Source organism: Lissotriton vulgaris, chromosome 6 (genome assembly GCF_964263255.1).
Source record: "Lissotriton vulgaris chromosome 6, aLisVul1.2, whole genome shotgun sequence".
Classification (NCBI taxonomy): domain Eukaryota; kingdom Metazoa; phylum Chordata; class Amphibia; order Caudata; family Salamandridae; genus Lissotriton; species Lissotriton vulgaris.
In genome coordinates, this window is record NC_141694.1 from 1,278,310,283 (window position 1) to 1,278,332,182 (window position 21,900).

Below are 21,900 nucleotides of genomic sequence, written 5' to 3' on the forward strand. Positions count from 1 at the left end.
ATGGTTGGGTATTTTCCCCAGCAAAATTCTCGTGGGATGCTAAGTTGCAGTCTTTGTAATGAGGATCACAGTTTGCAAATCGATTTCCACAGGTTTTGACTTCATTCTGAGCCCTGTTCCCTGGGTACATTTCACCTGGCGAAATCCGTAGAGGGCGTATATCACAGCAGTTGTTTTCACCACAAAACTCGTAATTCAGATTTGGGAGGAATGTGACATTCTTCCGGAAATGGGATTTGCTCCAAAACTGTATGGCTATATTGCAACCTTCATTATCAGGCGGTAAAAGAAGATATGTAATGGCCAGAATCTGCACCTTAACCCATATCAATTTTGGGAACACATAGTGCTTACTGATACTGTGTCAACATGCTGTAGTAATGGTCCTAAATGAAGGGATTCTCTTTCACAAAGCTAAATATTTTCAAAGCAACTCCCCAAGTAACGTAGTGTCTAATTTCTTTCAGACGCCCCTGTCCTGTTGAGCGGAACAAGGAAGAGCACGTTAAATGGTATTGGTTGTAAGACATTTTCAAATTGCAGCCTGGCATGGAGTGTATTGAACAATTAGTAGGCAAATGTAAACTCTCTTAATATTAACTGACAGCTTAGAGTCACTGGTTTGCAAGAAAAAACAATACACTAGGCTTGGAATACAAAGTAACTACTAAAGATTTTTTTTAAGTTAACTGAACACCTACAATGACCTTAAACTTAAAATAAAATACTAGCAAAATTACAAGAATGGAGACCAATTTGGATAGTAAGGTATAGGGTCTCAACTTCAGATTCCTATAATTTAGGATAACTACAGAGCATAAGTTTAAATTGTAACAATGGGAACTAAAATACATACTTTATCATAAGACCCTTGTTCAACAAAAAAAACATATGGTCCTGTAGACAAGCGGTGGTAGCAAGTTTCTCTGGAGAGGACGTCCAGCTGAGTTGCGGTCTGGTAAACTTTTTGACGATAGTGGACACAAAGATAAACGATAAACAACCAATGAATGAAAACACACTGGTATCACCACATAAACTTAAAGATGACCTAGGGTGGATGAGCCCCTTATCAAAACTGTAGCAGATGAGCTGACCGAGTTACAAATTAAATGTTGTTGCTGTAAAGTACACACAGAAGCAGTTGAAGTTGAAGGCTTTATTTAAGCAGAATCTGCAAATATGTAATTAGTCACATAAAAGTCATCCAGTTTGCTCAGGGTACAACTCTGCATCCACATCTAGTTTTTATTGTTCCTTTTTCCTCACTGATTGGTATACAATCCCATCGTCATCCTCTTCCCAGAATTCACCCCTATCACGGTGGGCGGATCTATGCACACCCCTTTCTTTTACTTTAGATCTACTGTGCTTGCATGGGGCTAACCTTGAGAAATGCCACACCTTTCCATCGCTCAATAGGGCTGAATTACAAAACACTTTTTTTACCCTGAGGGGTTGTGTGAATTTGATTTTTCCTTTGGCTATGAACCCACTAGTTTTAACACAAACCATTTCTCCCACTGATAACTGTACTGGCTTGCATCCGTGTTTCTTGTCATAGCGGGTTTTACTTTCTGATTGAGCTTTTTGTAATCTGCGCCTGACAATGTCCGGTGACCACTCAGCTCTTTTGGCTGCAGTTTCCCAACCTATATTGTCCCAGGACATTTGTGTCCTCCCTCTCATAAGCTCGAATGGACTGTGACCAGTGCTATTGCATGGTGTAATGCGGTATGCCCACAATGTTTTGCCAATTTCATTTCTCCACACTAGCTCATTGTTGGTGGCTAGTTGAATAATACATTTTATTACCCTGTAAGAACATGTAGAGCAGCGGTCATTAAATGTCTCGGAGGATCGTCAATTCCTCTGTCCGGTAGAGCCATAATACTATGGAAAATCGCAGCAAAAGAACTGGTAAAATGCGACCCTGCCAAGCAGCCAATTAATTAGCAGATTTTTCCCAAATGCATTGTTATATTCGTCATTATTTTTAAAATAATAAGTATCTCCTTATTCAGACATCAACCTCAAGCCTTTTTAGGTTTTTTTTAAAAATGTATATTCTAAAGCATGGTGTTTTATGATGGTTGTCCATCCTTTTATGATTTTTTTAATGAATCAAATAAAAGTATATTTGACTAGTTACTAGTAATACATTTTATTACCCTGTTAAATATTTCTACAGTGCCATTTCCAGCTGGGTGGTACACTGACGTGGTTTTGTGTATGATCTTCTTTCTTTTTAAGTAGTTGGTAAACAACTCTGAGGTAAACTGGGGCCATTTTTACTGACAATGCTTTTGGGTAGCCCTTCCCTTATGAATACATTGTCAAGAAATTGTAGAGCACTCTGGGTGTCGGTTTCGTTCACAAAACCCACCTCAGGCCATTTGGAGAAGTGGCCTATCAATACAATGGCATATACCCGTTCCCCCTGTTCTGTTATGGGACCCATAATATCTACTCCTACTCTTTCCCACAGCATGTTTGGGCATGATGGAGAACGGAACATTCCTAACTTTGTGTATTACAGGAATGGTGTCTTTCTTCACACAGATTTCATGTTCAAATCCCTTATATTCTCCAATGGAGTCTGCAAATACCTTGGGGAATCTTAGTTTGACTTCCTAGCCAATTTTATCCTCACTTTCTATAATGAGGACGGGTTCCTCACTGTTGGGGTTGAGAACAATTCCCAACTTCCCTTGATCTAACCATCCTAGTACTGAGGGACCTGACTTAGATACATATAGTTTGCATAAAGCCACCCTAATGCAAAAGGAGAAATAAAATGAACTGATTGCCAAAGAAGATTTATCCGGAAATATAGCAACTGATTAAAAAAACTCATACTTTTGAGCAACTGAAGAGATTGAGTCATCATCATAATACGTTATTCTGTATTTTCCAACAATAAAAGTGCAATTGAGTCAATGAGATGAATTTCTGCCCAATGGATCCCTATACCAGGTGTTTTCTAATCTAATCTAATAACTCAACAAGGTCGTGAATTGCTTAAGACATTCACTTTGAGGGAAAAGTAGTTAAGGCTCCCAGTTTAATGGTCTTTTTTCACCTTTCCATCTGTATTTATCCAAATTTATATTTTGCTAATTTGATTTGTATTTATCCACTTATTTTTTTTAATGATGCTGAAACTAGTATATTGCTTCATGTATTTAACTGATAAATATACATTCTAACATGAATTCCTAAACAGGTTTCATTGATATGAACACCTAAAGATTATAAATCAATACACATATGAAAACATGCAATTTTTAGGTTTAACTTTGTGCATATTTACTGTTCATAAACTCATTACTAAAATGTTTTTCTTTTCTAACACCATTACCTAGCAGTCATGACTGACAACATTTAGAATCACTCAAAAAACAAACTTAATTTCCATTTTATCCACATTTAAAAATAAATTCAGACAGAAACAAAATGGGTTTTTTTTGTTTGTATTTAACTGCAAAAATCTGTAAAAAAAAGTAAAACGGGAAGACTTACTCTTGCACTCCCAAAGTAACAGCAAGTAGCTGGAGGTAAGTTAATGGGGTTTATTTTCCAAACTAATATTCCTGCAACAGGAGCGTAGCTATCCCTCGGCCAGCTCTAGTATATATGACTTCACTGGAAATCCTGCTGAATACATCGAACATAGAATGCAGGCTTCCCCCACACTCTATATTTCTATACACGGTTCCTAGCACGTGGCATCATAAGACACATAAGCACAACACATCTTCCCCCTTACAAATGAACATTATACATAAGGAAAAACAAACTAACAATAAAATTACAACTTGTACTTATAAAAATAAGAATTCATCAACAAACATGTTGTTCATACTATTAGACATAATTCCTAAAATATGCAGGTGGTTTGCGACTCCTAACATTTCTTGTCACAGAATTCCCATCACCTGCCGCTGGAAACGCCACCACTGCCTCACCAGCGGCCAACACTGAGGCATTACTAGATTGCACATAGGAATTACTCAAATACACATCACACATTAACATGAAAGCCCTGTTTTGTTCCTCACCAACCCTACTTTGACCACCTCTCTGATATAAAGCCACATATATATTGTTCCACTTTCCCCATTTTCCAACAGCTCCAAAAAGCTACGAACTTGTCTGACTATAAACGGCCCTCTATACGGGGAAAAACTTCCTCCTTTCTGGGTACAACAAATTTTAAGCCAGTTACCTACCTGAAGATGTGTGCTGTTTTGCTTGTCCTGAATAAGATTCTCTACCTGTGAGTTCCAGAATGCCTTCTTTCTCATCCAGGTAGACTCACTAACTTGGTGCCTTCCAACCTTCCCCTCATAAGTTCAAATGGGGTCCTTTGAGTAACCTCATGAACACTGATGCAATAAGCAGCCACTGTGTCCATCATCATACTACCTCCATCACGTTCTTCCACTAGAGCCATTTGAATCGTGCCCTTGACCAACCTATTCACCCTCTCCACAATAAAAATACTTTGTGGGTTGTAAAATGAGGTATGATTATGTACAATCCCACATGACTCCAAAAACTGATGCATCTCACCAGACACTAATTGTGTACCATTATCTGTTATGATAAGATTGGGAACACCTTCTTCCAGGAACATTTCCTTCAATTGAAGAATGGTAGCTCTGGTAGCAATCTCTTCCATGAACTGCCAATTAACCACTTTGAATGAACATCAACCAGCACTATGGCATACCTCCCCTCATTCCTCAGCTCGTTAAAATAAAATAAAATAAAATCTAGACTTAAAGTATGCCGAGGTCTGCCAGGATCAGATATGTGACCCATGTCTGATTTCAGTCCTACCCTCAAGCTCTTTTCAGCCTCCTTGCACACCATTCAATTCTCAACCCATGTATCCATTTGTTCGTTTATACCAGGCCACCACCAATTTTCCCTCATCCTTTTCCTAGTTTTAGACCGTCTAAGATGCCTCTCACATGCCATCCTTATCAATTTGGACCAAAGACCACACAGTGGCACGAACTTCTCACCTCTAATCAACACCATCTAATCACAAAAATACAATTCCTTGAGAAATTTCATGTAATGTCTAACCTATACTGCCACAGTGCTTTCCCTCCTACCACCCAACATCACCAACTGTTTATTTTCTAAGATTATGGGATCCAATGCCATCTCCTCGACCCATTCGTCTTTAGAGATGGCATGCATGCCTCCTAGTTCAAACACATCCTGCACCGACGCCAGCACACCTTCTTTTTCTTTGGCTAAAACAGCTGGTTCCTCCACTACCTGCCAACCTAGTGAAAGTCTGGACAAGCAATCCGCTTGGCAGCTCTTGAATCCCTGAATATGCACAATAACATAGCATTACTAATGGAGTCTAGCCACCAACCTCGCTAACCTAGCCAAGCCATTACCTGCATCTCATCAGCAACACCTTGGCCAACGGTTTGTTGACCATGCATAGAAGAAACGTATTTCCCCACAGGTAGGTCCTGACATATTCTGCCCCCACGCTGTAGATAACCCTTTGCGTTCAATGACTGAGTAATTCCTCTCAGAGATGGTCAAAGTGCGGGAGGCAAGCGCAACAGTTTTCTCGCCTTAAGTATGTAATTGGGACAATACTGCTCCTATTACAGTGCAGTTAGCATCCACCGTAAGTATCGATTTCAACGAAGTATCAAAAGGCATTAAAATACCAATATGTAAATTTCATCTTTAATCAATTCAAAGCATTCCTGTTGTTTCTACCCCCAATCAAAAGCAACTCCTTATTTTAGCTGCACTCTCAAGCATTCTGTCTTGTAATAAAATTTCTACACAAACTTGTCCTAAGAAAGATCTCAACATAGCCTTGTCTGTAGGAGCAGGTGCCAACTTGATATCCCTCAACAATTTCTTTGGGGTTTGACCCCTTCTGCATTGATGCTGTACCACAGGTAACCCACCTGTTCAACCGAAAATGCACATTTTTCTCGACACAGAGTCAAATCAGCCTCCTTTACCGTATGCAAATCCTGCCTGAGAATCATGATGTGTTGCTTAATTGTGTCACCAAAAATCAAAATGTCGCCTTGGCAGTACAGGATATTCCTCATACCTTTAAACACTTTAGCCATCATTATCTGAAATACAGTAGCTGCTGAGCAAAGGCCAAAGGGCAAGCAAGTGAATCGAAGCATGCCCCGCATGGTGATAAAGGGTGTGAGAGATTTGGAATCTTCATGTAACTTTACTTGGTGGTAGGTATTTTTCAAGTTAAGCTTTGAAATATACCTACAACCACCAAAGGCCAAAATGAATTCACTAATGTTGGGTAACTGATAGGTGTCACCCCCCAAAGTACCAGCAAGTAGCCAGAGGTAAGTTAAAGGGGTTTATTCATCAAACTGGTATCCCTGCAACAAGAGAATAGGTATCCCTCAGCCAGCTCTAGCATAACTGACTTTACTGGAATGCTAGCTGAATATATCGAACACAGAAAGCAGGCTTCTCCCACACTCCACATTTCTATACATGTTTCCTAGTGCGTGGCATTATAAGACACTTAAGCACAACACTGGCACATAATGAGACGGAAAACACAGAGGATGGAGGAGGGGGTACCAATAATACAGTTAAAATTATTGGAACTGATTAAATGTGTTGCACTCTTTTGTCCACTTCACCTGAGGAAGAGAAGGGCTCAGCCTGAAACTAATTGAATCGTTTCCAGCTTAACCAGTTTTTGCTGATCAACTGCATCAGGATTCAGGCAAAACTATGACCAACAAGACAATGATGTAGGATGGTGCTGATGGGGGTGGGGGTAGGAAAAGGGCTGTTCAAGTTAAAACAGCATCCAGACCACACAAGACTTATAAGGCTCTTCTTTGAACTTATAATCCCACACAGGTCTGCTTAACAAGTGATTCTAGAAAAGTGGGATTTTAACAACCTGCAATCCATGCTTGGAGGTACCCGGAAAAGGGCAGCAAAGAATCACAAATTCCTTCTGTGCTGAGGTATCAGGCCAAGGTGGCCCTCCTCTAGATTCCTTCTAATTAGGCTCCATTTCTTAAGGACCTTTACTCTAACCTTACCCCTCCACCATAAAACCTAAGACTCTAGGTCACCCCAAAAAAGGCTTAGGGTGACTCTGTATGTTGACTCCAGCTGGACTTTTAAGGCCAGCATAGAGCCGAAGTCGAGATTTTATACCCCCACAACATCCAGGCCTTTGCAGACTTTATAACTCTCACAAACACACACACACTAGCAATAAGACAAGATATGTCTTCACACTACACAAATCCAGCTACACCACAACATGACATTCCTTCACAACAAATCAACACTGAAAAAAACATTGTAGTCAAGCTTATGAAGGCCTGCTCTGCACACAAACCTGCAGTAGACACTGCAGACCTCATTACACACGTTCAAGAGACATTGGTCAACCCCAATTCTAGTACACATTTTAAATGACTTAATTCCAGGTGACTTAATCACACGGCAGGCCTACGCCCAAAAAATAGCCTGGAGGCTTCACATTATCCCAACATTCACTATTTTATTCAAAATACCTCTCACAGCTTTACCTGAATGGTTGTCAGCATGCATAGCACTCAAGCCCAAGCACACATCTACCTTTCACGTCATACATTGATCCAACTGAAAAGGTAAACAGCCATTAGTACGCAAATGTTAGTTAGCAAACAATTTGTTTGCAAGCGTTAAAACGCATGCGATGTAACAACGTGTAACCTTTACTACACAAGTTGTTACATCGCATGCGTTGGGGTTAGGGTAGTATAGTGGTGTTTAAGTAGTGTAGGGTAGTGTAGTGTAATTCCACTCCAACTTTTCATAATGTGTATCTTCCTTCACCATTTCAATCTCTCACATTACCTTTCACTGAAGCAGGAACCTCTCAGCAGCTCACCACCAAAACCAAGAAAGATGCCCTCATGGAAATTATTATTTCGTTATCCGCATAGAACATGAACTAGTACCTCGGATCTACATGGTCCCAATAGACAAAAAAGCCAAAGTAAACTCCTACCCCTCCCTACAATGGCACACTCATAAAATTAAACCACTCATAAAATTAAACAGAAGAAACATGTGCAAACACAAAATCTTGTAACACTCATGGTAACGCACTCAAATTGAATACAATCAAGTACAGATCTAACTAGTATCTCAACTTCACCTTTGAAGCAAACAATGAAAGTAAAGCACGACAAGGTTTCAAACACTGCATCAAACCCATCATTACCTGGTTACCACGTTAGGACATTTTTGTTCTGAGGAGAAGGGGTTGACATCAGGGGTACCGTAGGGCTTGAGTCTGAGCCCTGCTCTCTTCAACCTGTATATGGTCCCCCTGATCAAACTAATATCCTCATTTGACATCAGCATAATAGCCTATGCTGATGATACACAACTAGTCCTAGTCCTGGACAAGGACAAGGACATGGCTAATGCGGACAGACCCTGAAAGAGTGCTTGACAGCAACGTTTGCATGGATGGCAAATAACCATCTTAAATGTAACTCTGCCAAAACTGAAATTTTGCCGTTTGGGCTAAACAACTTCTTTTCTCCCCAGACATGTTGGCCAGAGGAGGCAGAAGCTCCGCCCAATACAATCGTGGCAGCATGAAATCTAGGCATTAAATTTGATGAGACCCTTTCGTTCAAACAGCAAGCAAGAGAAGTAGCTGGCTCATGTTTTAACATAATCAAGGGTCTCAGGAAATTCTTTGATCTCCTTACCCTGCCAGCCAGACGCACGGTCACAGTAGTGTTAATTACATCTAAATTGGACTACTGCAACAGTCTGTATGTAGGGGCTAATAAATCGGCCCTACACAGGCTTCAGATGGTCCAACATGCGGCCGCTAGACTGGTGCTCAGATGGCCGCGGAAATCCTCGGCCTCTGCGGCACTGGATGCCCTCCATTGGCTACCAATTCAGAAACGCATTCTGTTTAAGGTCCTGACGATTGCCCAAAGGGCCTTCTATAAGCAAGGCCCGTTGTACCTTAGTAAAAATTTTAGGCTGTACTATCCCCCCCAGAGAACTTAGATCTGCCTCAGCCAACCTTATGATTGTCCCAAAATCTAGACTGTCGACCAAGGGAGGAAAATCCCTGGCAGTGGTAGGTGCAAAGACATGGAACAAACTGCCCTACCAACTCCGTTCGATCAGCCCTGAAAAAAACTTTAGAAAACCCCTGAAGACTTGGATCTACAGTCTCGCTGACTCAACATGCAAAGCAATGATCTGACTTTCCCTCTGGGAAGGGACAATATAGCGGTGTACAGCTTACAGCTGTGGGAGTAAATGCGCCAAGATGCTCCTTGGAGTGGTAGTGCGCTATACAAATGCTTTTCACATCACATCACATCACCTCACCTCACATTGCAATCTGAATTTAAACATTCTGTGGCATAAACCATTACTTTGTCATCAATTCAACACCATCTGGCACAACATTCACATCACAAAGACCAATACAGGCACCCATCAGATAACTTTCTGCAGCAGCTCAACCTGGAACTCACTTGAACCTTTGACTCTTCAGTCCTTGGCCAAAATCATCAAATATTTTCTGTAAAAGCCTGGCACTTTCCCTTTTTCACCCCAAACTGAACTGATCCTTCTTGCTCTTAAGTAAATCCTTGACCCAGAAAAGCTCTCCAACTAATGTCCCATTACCCACCTTCTCCCCTAGGAAGAGCCTTGGAAAGAGCAGTTGACCTTCACCTAAATGACAAAACAGGTCACCGCCAACTGGAGCAAACATTATTTGTACAGGTTCCACTTCTCTCCAACACTGAAACGGTGACAGTAAATATAGTCAACCCCTCACCAAAATCACACTACTTTGCACAGACCTGTTCCTGTGGTCTTTGAGAGTATACAGTCCAATACTCTTCTTGCTTCTATTGACTTCCCTGAGGACATCTCCCACACAGGTGTGAGATGGTTTATCTTCTTTCTCTTTGACATACATACATTTGAGCACATGGATTCCGCCAGAACCCAATCCTGACAGCCATGTGCAGCATCCTCCTTGGTTCAATTTTAGCACGTATGCTATTTAATTTAAGTTCATGAACAACAGTATACTTCAAGGTTTTTCTCTGCAATACGAACATTAACAGCTTAGACTGCATCCTAAGCTCTTGAGTCAGGTCAATTGGCTTTTACCAACCAAACATTCCATGACCATGTGAAAAAGAAAGCCCATATAGATTGGTAACAGCTCAGTCTTCTGTTTAAAGGAAAGCCTTTCCTACAATCCAATAATTTCCATACAAGCCTTCACACACTCTCAAATCGATGGGGGTAACACTCTTCTCAAAGGCCCTACAATACAACCATGCAATCAACGAATGCCATACTACAAGTAGTCTCTCACTTATACAAACAAAGTGAAGAAACAATCATGTTGCCTATAACTACCAATAAATGGTGGTAACCTTACTCCAGATGATATCTATATCTCCATCTACGCGGAAAATGTTGTAGTAAAACCAAAGTTCTCAATAGCCCATAGTTCTTCTAAACAAAGTTCGCTATAGGTAGGAATGTCTCAGACTACTCAGTTACAAGGAGAATTACAGAATGCTACTGGACTGAGATCCAACAGATGAAATCAGATACGAAATGCAAAATTGAAAACCTGGTATTTGAAGGGGTCAAAATTGCCTCTGGACGAAAAAGGGAAGCAATTTAATAGCAAAGAAATCTTATTTCTATATCTTTCCGGGAGACCTATTGTGTCTGTTATTGGATCAATACTGGAACATTTATCACAATTTTGCAATCACTTTTTAAAACCAAAAGTTGAAGAAATAACTTCATATATCAAAGACACAAAAGAGGAGCTTGTAATCCTGAAGGGCATGCTTTTAGACCCTGACAAGGAATTATTGACCACCCTAAACATGGAAACAAACTTCACTAACATCCTCTAAGAGGCAACACTAAGCGTGATTGAGAGCATACTACATCAATCAATTGGAATTATCAAGCCCTGATTTTACTGGTCATGGCTCACGCAGAAATAGCCCTCAGAAAAAAAATCTTTTAATTTGAGGACACTCTTAATCATGACACTGGAGGCAGTTCATGGGGTAGCACCTTTGCCACAAGTCTAGTGGGTGTTTACAGGCACAGCTAGGAGACACAGCATAAATTGATCTAAATCCCTTAAGAAAAAAAATAAAATCTGGAGAGGATACATCGACAATAGTTTCCTTATCTGGCAGGAAGATAAGACATTGGATGAGACATTTGTACAATCTGACCCTCACCTTCGTTTTACACAACAAAACAGCCAGCCAGAAATATCTTTACTCGACCTCTTGGTAAAAGCGGACAATGGGAACTTGTTAAGCCAACAGAAGACAAAAACACAGTATTTCTATTAGAGAGCTCTAAGAAAGAATCTACCATTTGGACAGTTTATCAAAATGTACAATCTAACAACATATGACAAGCAATTTGAAACACTTTTCAAAAAACTTAGATCTAAAAATTATCCTCATGAGCTAATAAAAGAGTCATGCAAACATGCAGGTAATAGTAACACAGATGCCCTACTGGAAACAAACATGCAGGAACCCATTGTTAGACGTGCATGTGTCACTGCTTTTTGCACTTTGTCTAAGAAACTCAAAACGTTTGTTGGAAAACATTGAAGAATTCTAAAGGAAAGCAGCACAGATTTGCAAAAAATACCTTTTTCCTACAAAAAAAATATACATTTGCTAGACAATGTCATCCACATGATGCATTGCATAAATACGGGGTACTTTACAACAGGGGACCCTATGGTCACTTAAATGAGTGATGGGCAATTATCCTTGTGAAAATTGCAGTGGGTGTCACAGTCATTACCTAGGAATGATGAGTAGAAAAGTGGAGACTCAGACCATCAAACATCACAGCAACATAAGATCTGGAAAACAAACTACAGCATTTGTTTCACACTACAGACAGGGGACAATCAGGATGAGATAAAATGGACAGTCATTGAAAGGTTGCCCCAATCAGATAAACTTATTCAATGCAGGCTTGAGCAGCAATATGAGTTTATACTGAGTTTATACTGGGGTCCCATAAAGAGGGTCTCAACATGACATTCAATGGGGGCAACTGTAACACAAACCTTTAACCAACATGATCAGGAATCCCCTCTCTCTCCCATCAGTTATCTGTGTCAAACCTGAGCATCATAATGACAAATAATTAATCTCTGTCTTACTAGTTTCTTAAGCATGAAGAACTTCCCTAAACCAGCCTGTAACATCTAGAATTGGCCCATTATAAGGGGGAGCCCATGTACAATCTAAAGGCCTCCAGAACACATGTACAATACAACACAACACTTAATGCATGGTCCCCATCACCAGACATTTTCAAAGATGGCCACTACTCTTGTACCAAGATTACCAATCTTGTAATATAATTCCAACATACTGTGATACGTTTTTATTAGAAGGTGTTTTTTTTTCAATAGTCTTTGCATCAATGACAAGGTTATAGTATATTTGAACACTTAAGTTAGGGCTTAGTCCAAGGCAATTTCCATGATGGCCCATGGGTGTCTCACATTTAAGCTGATAAGTCTCTCTAGAATTTGTAACTTCTTTGAGATGCGCACATGTTATGACTGATCAATTATTTACTGCATACCAATGTGATGACGTAGTGTGATGCAGATATTCCACAGTAGCCCATGACTTAAAGATTCAAACAGCATCTTTGTGAATACCGTTCAGCAGGTCAGCTCACAAGAAGCCTGTGGTATGCCGTGACTACTGAAACACAGGACTGTCTGGGAGCCTTCGCCATCTATCACTGTGGGAATTCTGGTTAAAAAACTGCTTCTTTCTGACATGTTCATTCATATAATCTTTGACTGAATCAAGCAAGGTGGCTCTTTCACACCATTCCATAGGTAAGCATGTCAGTGAGACAGATATGGACTATTCCACCTTTCCACTATTGGTCTGGACTTCTTAACGTGCGCTGTTTGCTGTCTTACAGTAGTATGATGAGTGAGTTTGCTATAATCATGTGTGCCGGGTCCCTAAACCCTTTCTAAATGACATTAGCAATACATCCCAAGGGCAATATGACAAGAATGTGTGATGCAGGCTAATTCAGTGATTTTTCCTGAAGGTCTTTGGCCACTGTGTAAAAAGGATAGAAAGAAGGACTGAAAAAAAAATTATTCTTATGTTTTTCATTAACTACGACAACACATGTGTATGTATATGGTACGGTATTTCTAGAGCGCAAACCTAGCCAAAAAACAGTGGAGCGCTGCAAATTATCACATACAAGCATAAAGTCAATGAGTATTTGAGCAGGAATCTCAGTTGTGCTATGGTTCATGCATTGTGCCGTAGTACTCTTTAAAGAGGTGAGTCTTCAAATCTTTGTTAAAATGGTGCAGCACTGGGGCGGTCCTTATGGATACTCGTCGGCATGGGTGACTTTACAACCGCTTATTCTGGCGGAGAGACTTCCATGGGCTATTGCCATTTTCATTACCGGGGAATGACTAGCACTCACAATTTTAGGAAACTATATAATCATGTAACAATAACCATGTAACAATAACCATGTAAACAGTGAGATAAAACAAAATTGAGATCATGCTAGCTATTTCTGTTGACTATCTGAAAGAGAACCAAATCAAGGTGAGCATCCTGCCTACACGTTAGCATGTTTTATGAAGTCCATCTCTCCATAGCCCCAACGGGGTATTCAGAAACACAAACTCAATATTTGGAAAAGGGGTTTGGTCTGTTAGTCACAGTAATATATGAAACAACTGAAAAGTGACAGTCCACAACATACACCATTATTACTGGGCCAAGCAAGTACATCATATAGTGGGGTAGTACCCGGCGTTGAATAAGAACCTGAAAGCTGAGTTGAAAGGCAAGGATAGTGTGGATATTTTGTTATAAGATCCTCCATTTTTATGACACAGCGCTGGGACAGATGCAAGTCTCAACAAAGAGTTTACTGGGAATATGGTATAATGTGAACAAAAGTATATGTGACTGGTTCCTGATAAGGTTTTCAATGTACTTTGAGAACTTTTCAAATCTACCTGCAGACATTACACTGTTTCCGCATGTGATCTATTCATGCTTGGTAATCTTTCCGACTACCTGATATTCATGTCACTTGAAAGTCCAGACATGGATCCAACAAGTTGTAATATATATGAGTGATGGCAGTGGCTACTAAGAAAACAGTTAGCACCTCTTTTAAAGTTTTGCACAGGTATATGCCATGTGGCATGCTCAATCTTAACACTGTGCCATCCACAGTGTCACTCGGTGCAGAGAGAAAACTTCCTCCATGCAGGTCAAATCTAGTAAAACGAAAACAGAGCACAGCACCACAAAAAGTACCAACTGACCATTAAAAGTCAGTAATGTATTTTAATTGCCCAAGTGCATCATAACTTAAAACAGTCCAAATGGCAAGAACATAAACAAATATGGCTTATTGACACGTAGTTGCTTGATAAAACAGATACTTCTGATTGTTTGATTTTGAAAAGCATAATACAAGAGGGAAATCTTGCTGAGTTCTGCCAATGTTCAACACTAGGTTATCACCTAACTTAATAAGTGCAATGCAGGAAAATGATCACGAAAAGTACCAGGATAGAGAGAACCAAGAACTAGAAAAACTCAGTTTTCTGTAGATGTCGGGAGAAGACCGATAATCTGCTGAGAAGCCTTTGACTTTGGCTTCCAAACCGTCTATCATAACGGGGATCTTGGAGCTTACTTTTTCTAGCCAAGTGAGATGACGCGATATCTATGTTGAAATAGAAGTGTTTTAAAAGCGGGGCAACTTGGGAGGTTGTGTTTGTTCGATCTCTCTGTGCAGATTAGCAAGTTTCTAATTATAAGAGCGGCGTGACGGTGTCCCCATTACGGTTTTGAATTCTTTCAGAGAAAACTTGTTCCTTTATCGTTTCCCTCTACTTCTCTGAACGCAAATTAATTTGCACGTTTTATCTAGATTAAGGTTGGTCTAATTATAGGGGCAAGTGCCCCATCCATTACAGGGCTCTTACTATTTTGCATCACATAATAAAATATATTGGATAATAAAAAGTGTTCATCGGTGGAGGTAGAACGCATATGTCTACACTTACGGTCTTTACACTTTTTGAGTAAATGCTTTTAGATCTTGTGCCCTCAGAACTATACACATATCTATAACACTTCTGGGAAACCGTAATCAGAGAGAAAAGGGGTGCCTATGTGGAATTCCCGACTTACCGACAATTCTGAAGGTATGCATAGCTCGTATCTGACCGAGGTCAAGTGTAAAAGGGCACCTAAAAGCTGTGTTATTTACCAGTTCCATTGTTTTCTTGTTTTTTTCATTGCCAGGTCTTTACTCATACTGATCCGTAGAGACATTTAAGTACTTTTGAAAAATTCCGACTTTAGACTATATAGTCTGTGTTGATGGACCCTACGACACTTAGATATAACCTTAAGGTACACAAAGATTACATTTTCTTATCTTAGTTTTTTGTCTTTTCCTCTCTCTTCAATTTCACGTCTTTGGACGTTTAAACTTACGTGGGGATATGACATGGTGGTGGTTATCTTCACATACTACCCGTCTGCAAGCACTTTCCTTGTAATCACAGATTCTTATTAAGTTGGGTCAGGGACTTTCTCGAAAAGACGATCCATCTGTTTACTTTCTTAATCTACTCTTCGGTTTTAACTGGGTTTTTCTAGTTCTTGGTTCTCTCTTTCTTGGCACTTTTCGTGATAATTTTCCTGCGTTGCACTGTTTAAGTTCGGTGATCACCTAGTGTTGAACATTGGCAGAACTTAGCAAGATTTCCCGCTTGTATTATTATGTTTTTCAAAATCAAACAACCAGATGTATCTGTTTTATCAACTGCCTTGAGAAAGTCGTTCATGGAAGAAACACATGTCGGCTGCGGATGTACTGCAACTACATGTCAACTTGTTTTGAAAAATAAGCCATATTTGTTTATGTTCTTGCCATTTAGACTGATTTAAGTTACGATGTACTTGGGCAATTAAAATATAATTACTGACTTTTGATGGTCAGTTGGTACTTTTTGTGGTGCTGTGCTCTGTTTTTGTTTTTGTTTTAATGGATCCAACAAGTGCCAGGACTGCAACTATAAACAGCTCATTCAACTATTCTATTACAAATGTTATGGGTACCCCACCCCAGTAAAAGTATGTTGCTCAATGCTCTGTTGAATGATGATGATACAAAAGGCAAAGTGTCAGTGTTGTAAAAAAGATTGAGTGCATGACCCCACTAAAATCATTTTTCTCTGTCCCATGCAGAAAACCAGAGTACAGCCTAAAATCCCCTTTATCTTGGGAATGTGACCAGCTGGAAAACAACTATTTTCAATATTTATTAAAACTCCAATTTAATGGTGAAGTAAGATGTTTAATGTATATTAAGAAAAAGTAACTTTGAGAAAGGTAACCTTTTACCTGCCTGAAGTTCTTAGAGTTTAATTTGCATTGGCTCTCTAGCTTTTTCCAGCTAGTAATTCCCCTTCAATATATGTGAATATGTGTGAAATGCCTCCCAGGAGTAAAACAAAACAGGCTAACCTGAATAGGCAGGGATGACTCCTCCGAACTCCTTTGAATATGCAATGTGGGGGCTGTGGCTATCCTTTTTGGCAAATCCTGCTTGATGGTCAAATCTTGCTTGACAGGTCTGCTGGGTTCATATATAACATTTGGGGCACACTTGAAAGGCGAGAGAAAAGTATGCCAAAAGAATTACAGTAGATCCACTGTCTGGTTGCTGAAGGATTCTACTTCTATACTACTAGACTTCTGTCTTTAGGTTTATTGTGGGTACAGTGGCTGCCTCAAACTGGACTTTAGTTTTAGATGTGGTAAGAAATTAGGATACCATAGTACTCTCCCCACAAACACCCCTAGCGCTCAGAGTCAAAGCTGAGTGTGGCTGAAAACTTTTGCGATCTTGAAAATGCCCAAAGTAGGGTTTGCCCCGGGAGCTTTTATCCTATTGGTTAAAATGGATAAAATTCACCTCCGGGTGAATGTTTCGCGCTTTATACATTTATTTTTCATTTCATTTCATTAGGGCATGCCAGGAGTCACTACCACCCACTAGCTAGTGCAATAAATAAACGTGGCACTTCCAGGCACCCACTTTGAACACTTTCTGGGCCTGCAGAAGATCAGAAAAGGACAGACTTGCTGTCTGTGACCTAAGATGAGAGGAGCCCAGAAGGACTGGATCTGCTCCCTCTAGTAACCAGTAACCAGAACAAAGAAGTGTACTCCAAGGGTCATACGGTTGACCTCCTGTTCAAGCTACAGGCAAACAACAATTTACAAGGGAATTTTCATGGAAGTACTGAACTGACAAATGGCAAATAGACCCTGATGCTGGCCTGACACCCTATGAGTCTCTAAGTGCCTCTGTTGAGGTTCTTTATGGCTTTATAGATATACACCTGTGGTGGATTGGCACTTAAAGGATTGAGTCAGAAGTTTAAATCTTTGACCAAGATGAACCAGGTTGAAGTATCCAACTATATGTGGCACTTTGTGCTTTTTTGCACTCTTTCTCCTTAAATGTCATGCCACTGGTCCCCCAATATAATTTTTGTCAGTTTGGTGCCATTTTGTTTATTACATTTTACTCAATTTTTCTAGTTTGTTTGGTTTTGCATTTTTACTTTATTACTGCTTTGGTACTGCATAATTGCATTACACGTTGTCCTACGTTAAGCTTGTGTAGCCTGTATACTGTGTGCCATAGCTACCTGGGTGGTTGATCTCAGGTTAATTTAGTGACTTTGAGGGTTAACCCTGACCAAGGTTGTGATTTTCCTTTAAGTAGGTAACCGCTCACTTAAAATAATAATCCAATTCCTTATTATAGGTGATGCCCATAGGAGCAGAAGTCTGGGTGGTTGTTTATGAGAAAGTTACCATATCCAAGACCCAAATGTTTGAGTGCACTTTGTCTCCTTGAGTGCCAGGTTTTATCCCCAGAAACGGCAAAATGTGTTAAATGGAAGTTTGTCAGGTACCTTTCCTCCTGGCTAAATTAAAGATTACCACGCATGGTCACACAAGGATGGGGTCCACGTCCTTGTAAGGGAGAGGGACCTTTTAGAAATATCACACACAGGAGGTCGAATACAATCTGATGGTGTTGTAAATGGAGTTAAGAGATATCAACAATGTTTGCAGTAGTTACTTGGCTGGCTTGAAAGAAATGGCCACACTGCAGACTCTTAAAGAAGAAATTATATAGTATGTACCTTTGTGTCTTTGTATCTGCTAACTTGCTACGCTTATGTTAACAGTGACTCTCGTTGAACTGCTGAATGATCTCTATTTCGTTTTTGAAAATGCTAATAAACGTATATATAAATGAATCCTGCATAATAAAAAGAAGGTAACGAATGTCAAAGTGCCAATATGTGTCAAACCTTAGTAAATAAGTAACTAAAATCCAAACTGTAGTTCTGGAGCCAACCAATCTCCACTAGCTTAAAACCCCATCCTTACCCAAAACATACTCAACTGCAAACATGTTGGTATCCTTTCTCCCTTCCCAACTCCACACAAAACCAACTGTGCATACAATCCTGGATGGTGTGCTAAAAGAAACAGAAGTAGTTTATGCATACTTGTGCAATGTGGATTAATGCAACCCTAACTAGAAGTAATTGAAGAAACATGTACGGTTTGTTTCATCTCCTCCAGTGGAGTTATCAGTCAAATGTTAGCTAAAAAGTGTCTGCACGAACTGGCGTAAACTTCTCATTCAAGAGAATTAAAATAGAGTATCAGTGGCCAGTGGGTGGACTTTGGCCGCAGGCAGCAGTAGTCGGCCCATACTCCATGGGACAAACAAAGGCTCCAAAGCCCAGGCGGAAGCCAGAGGCCAGGAGGACCTTCCAGTACTAAACACTTTTTAAGATTCTATTTTCATTACAAGAGATTTTTCAAATGCTGTGCAGGCGAAACTTACAAAATAGGGTCCCTCAAGTTTGAAGTGGATGGATACAACTCATCCTATCAGAAAACTGTGGGACTACAATGCTTCTGGGTGGGCCAAACACAAGAATAGGGAGGAAAGCCACTGAATCACTGAAACAACACAACTGCCAACAGATAGAACAACAATGCCCTTGCACTATACAAATTTAGAACATTTAAGTAATGATATTGTTGAAAGAGATGTTCCTGGTGTTAAGTAAATGTTTTATTGTTCCTTTGAATAGGCATTATCAAAGGAACAATAAAACATTTACTTAACACCAGGAACAGAACATTTCTTTTTTGAACTCTTGTACCTGAACTTGGATAATTGATTCTCTTAAAGTCACTCCGAAAGTGTGGATGTATACTAACTGATCATCTCTTTCAACAATATCATTACTTAAATGTTCTAAATTTGTATAGTGCAAGGGCATTGTTGTTCTATTGTTATTTGTGTGGATCTTGTTGGTCCAACCTTGAGCGGTTTTGTGAGATTACCGCTCGCCCTTTTGCCTGTACTAACCACTCCACAGTGCTCTCTACTTTGCGGATATACAGGTGTGCGCCCAACCTCCCTGGTAAATGTAAAAATCTCCTTGCTGTATAACCCAACTGCCAACAGATAACTGAAACTGTCTAAAGCCAAGACCTAACAAGCATTTGCAATGCAATAGGTCTCGCATTAGGAAAGTTTGAGCTATTGGTCTTGTAAAGACAAGTTTTTTTATTTATGTGTTGGTTTTGAAAATAGCGAAATTAATAGCTTTGTCATTTACAATGCCAAAACTTTTATCTTTTGCAAATGTGACACCTATAGCATTTGTAATGCAACATGTTTTGTATTTACGTGACTTAGATGTATTGATATTACAAATAACAATGGCTTAATTTTTTAAAATAATAATGCTTAAATAAAAGTTATTGTAATTTATAATGGCAATAGCTTAAGCTTTTGTAAATAACTTTTGTGAAGATTATGTTCAGTGTATTTTATTGTGACGAAAATCCAAGAACAGGAGTGAAATATTAACATCTTTTTTGTGGCATTTGTAATAAAGCTTGAAACATTGAGAGAACATATTTGAACCAGTTGTTGTTGAATGGTAGCACAGATTGATACTGTGGTGGCGCTGAGTGATGTTGTGGTGGCGACGAGTGATGCTGTGGCGTTCAGTGATGTTGTGGTAGCGCATAGCGATGTTGTGGTGCCCCTGAGTGATGCTGTGGTGGTGCGATAGATAGTGAGGGCGATAGATAGATAGTGTGAGGGCGATAGATAGATAGTGTGAGGGCGATAGATAGATAGCGTGAGGGCGATAGATAGATAGCGTGAGGGCTATAGATAGATAGCGTGAGGGCGATAGATGTGTGTGGCTGAGTGTGTGTGTGGCTGAGTGTGTGTGTGGCTGAGTGTGTGTGTGGCTGAGTGTGTGTGTGGCTGAGTGTGTGTGTGGCTGAGTGTGTGTGTGGCTGAGTGTGTGTGGCTGAGTGTGTGTGGCTGAGTGTGTGTGGCTGAGTGTGTGTGGCTGAGTGTGTGTGGCTGAGTGTGTGTGGCGGGGTGATGTGCGGGGTGATGTGCGGGGTGATGTGTGTTTGTGTGTGGGGTGATGTTTGTGTGTGGGTTGTGTGTGTGGTTGTGTGTGTGTGTGGTTGTGTGTGTGGTTGTGTGTGAGATTGTGTATGGTGTGGTTGTATGTGTGTGTGTGTGCGTGGTTGTATGTGTGTGCGGTTACAGAAGGATGTATGTGGAAGAGAGCAGCAGATCAGCACAGGAGAAGAGAACAGGGAGTTAAAGAAGGAGGCGGTGGAAGAGAGGAGCAGATCAGCACAGGAGAAGAGAACAGGGAGTTAAAGAAGGTGGTTGGGCGGAAGAGAGCAGCAAATCAGCACAGGAGAATAGAACAGGGAGTTAAAGAAGGAAGCGGGTGGAAGAGAGCAGCAGATCAGCATAGGAGAATAGAATAGAACAGGGAGTTAGAGAAGGAGGTGAGGTGGAAGAGAGCAGCAGATCTGCAGAAGTTAACAGGGAGTTAAAGAAGGAGGCGGGTGGTTGAGAGCAGCAGATCAGCATAGGAGAAGAGAATAGGGAGTTAAAGAAGGAGGCAGGGTGGAAGAGAACAGCAGATCGGCACAGGAGAAGAGAACAGGGAGTTAGAGAAGGAGGCGAGGTGGAAGAGAGCAGCAGATCATCAGAAGAGAACAGGGAGTTAAAGAAGGAGGCGGGTGGTTGAGAGCAGCAAATCAGCATAGGAGAAGAGAATAGGGAGTTAAGGAAGGAGGCAGGGTGGAAGAGAACAGCAGATCAGCACAGGAGAAGAGAACAGGGAGTTAGAGAAGGAGGCGAGGTGGAAGAGAGCAGCAGATCATCAGAAGAGAACAGGAAGTTAAGGAAGGAGGCGGGTGGAAGAGAACAACAGATCAGCACAGGAGAAGAGAACAGGGATTTAGAGAAGGAGGTGGGTGGAAGAGAGGGAGGGCGATGGATAGAGTGAGGGCGGTAGAGAGAGTGAGGGCGGTAGAGAGAGTGAGGGCGGTAAAGAGAGTGAGGGCGGTAGAGAGAGTGAGGGCGGTAGAGAGAGTGAGGGCGGAAGAGAGAGTGAGGGCGGAAGAGAGAGTGAGGGCGGAAGAGAGAGTGAGGGCGGAAGAGAGAGTGAGGGCGGTAGAGAGAGTGAGGGCGGTAGAGTGAGTGAGGGCGGTAGGGTGAGTGAAGGCGGTAGGGTGAGTGAGGGCGGTAGGGTGAGTGAGGGCGGTAGAGTGAGGGCGGTAGAGTGAGGGCGGTAGAGTGAGGGCGGTAGAGTGGTGAGGG

At 40.8% G+C, this 21,900-nt stretch overlaps 1 protein-coding gene across 1 annotated transcript in view; it reads right to left on the minus strand.

Annotated features, from left to right (window-relative positions):
• PEX7 (peroxisomal biogenesis factor 7) overlaps positions 1 to 21,900 on the minus strand; it is a 1,199,560-nt gene that overhangs the window by 1,165,677 nt on the left and 11,983 nt on the right. The window lies entirely within an intron of this gene.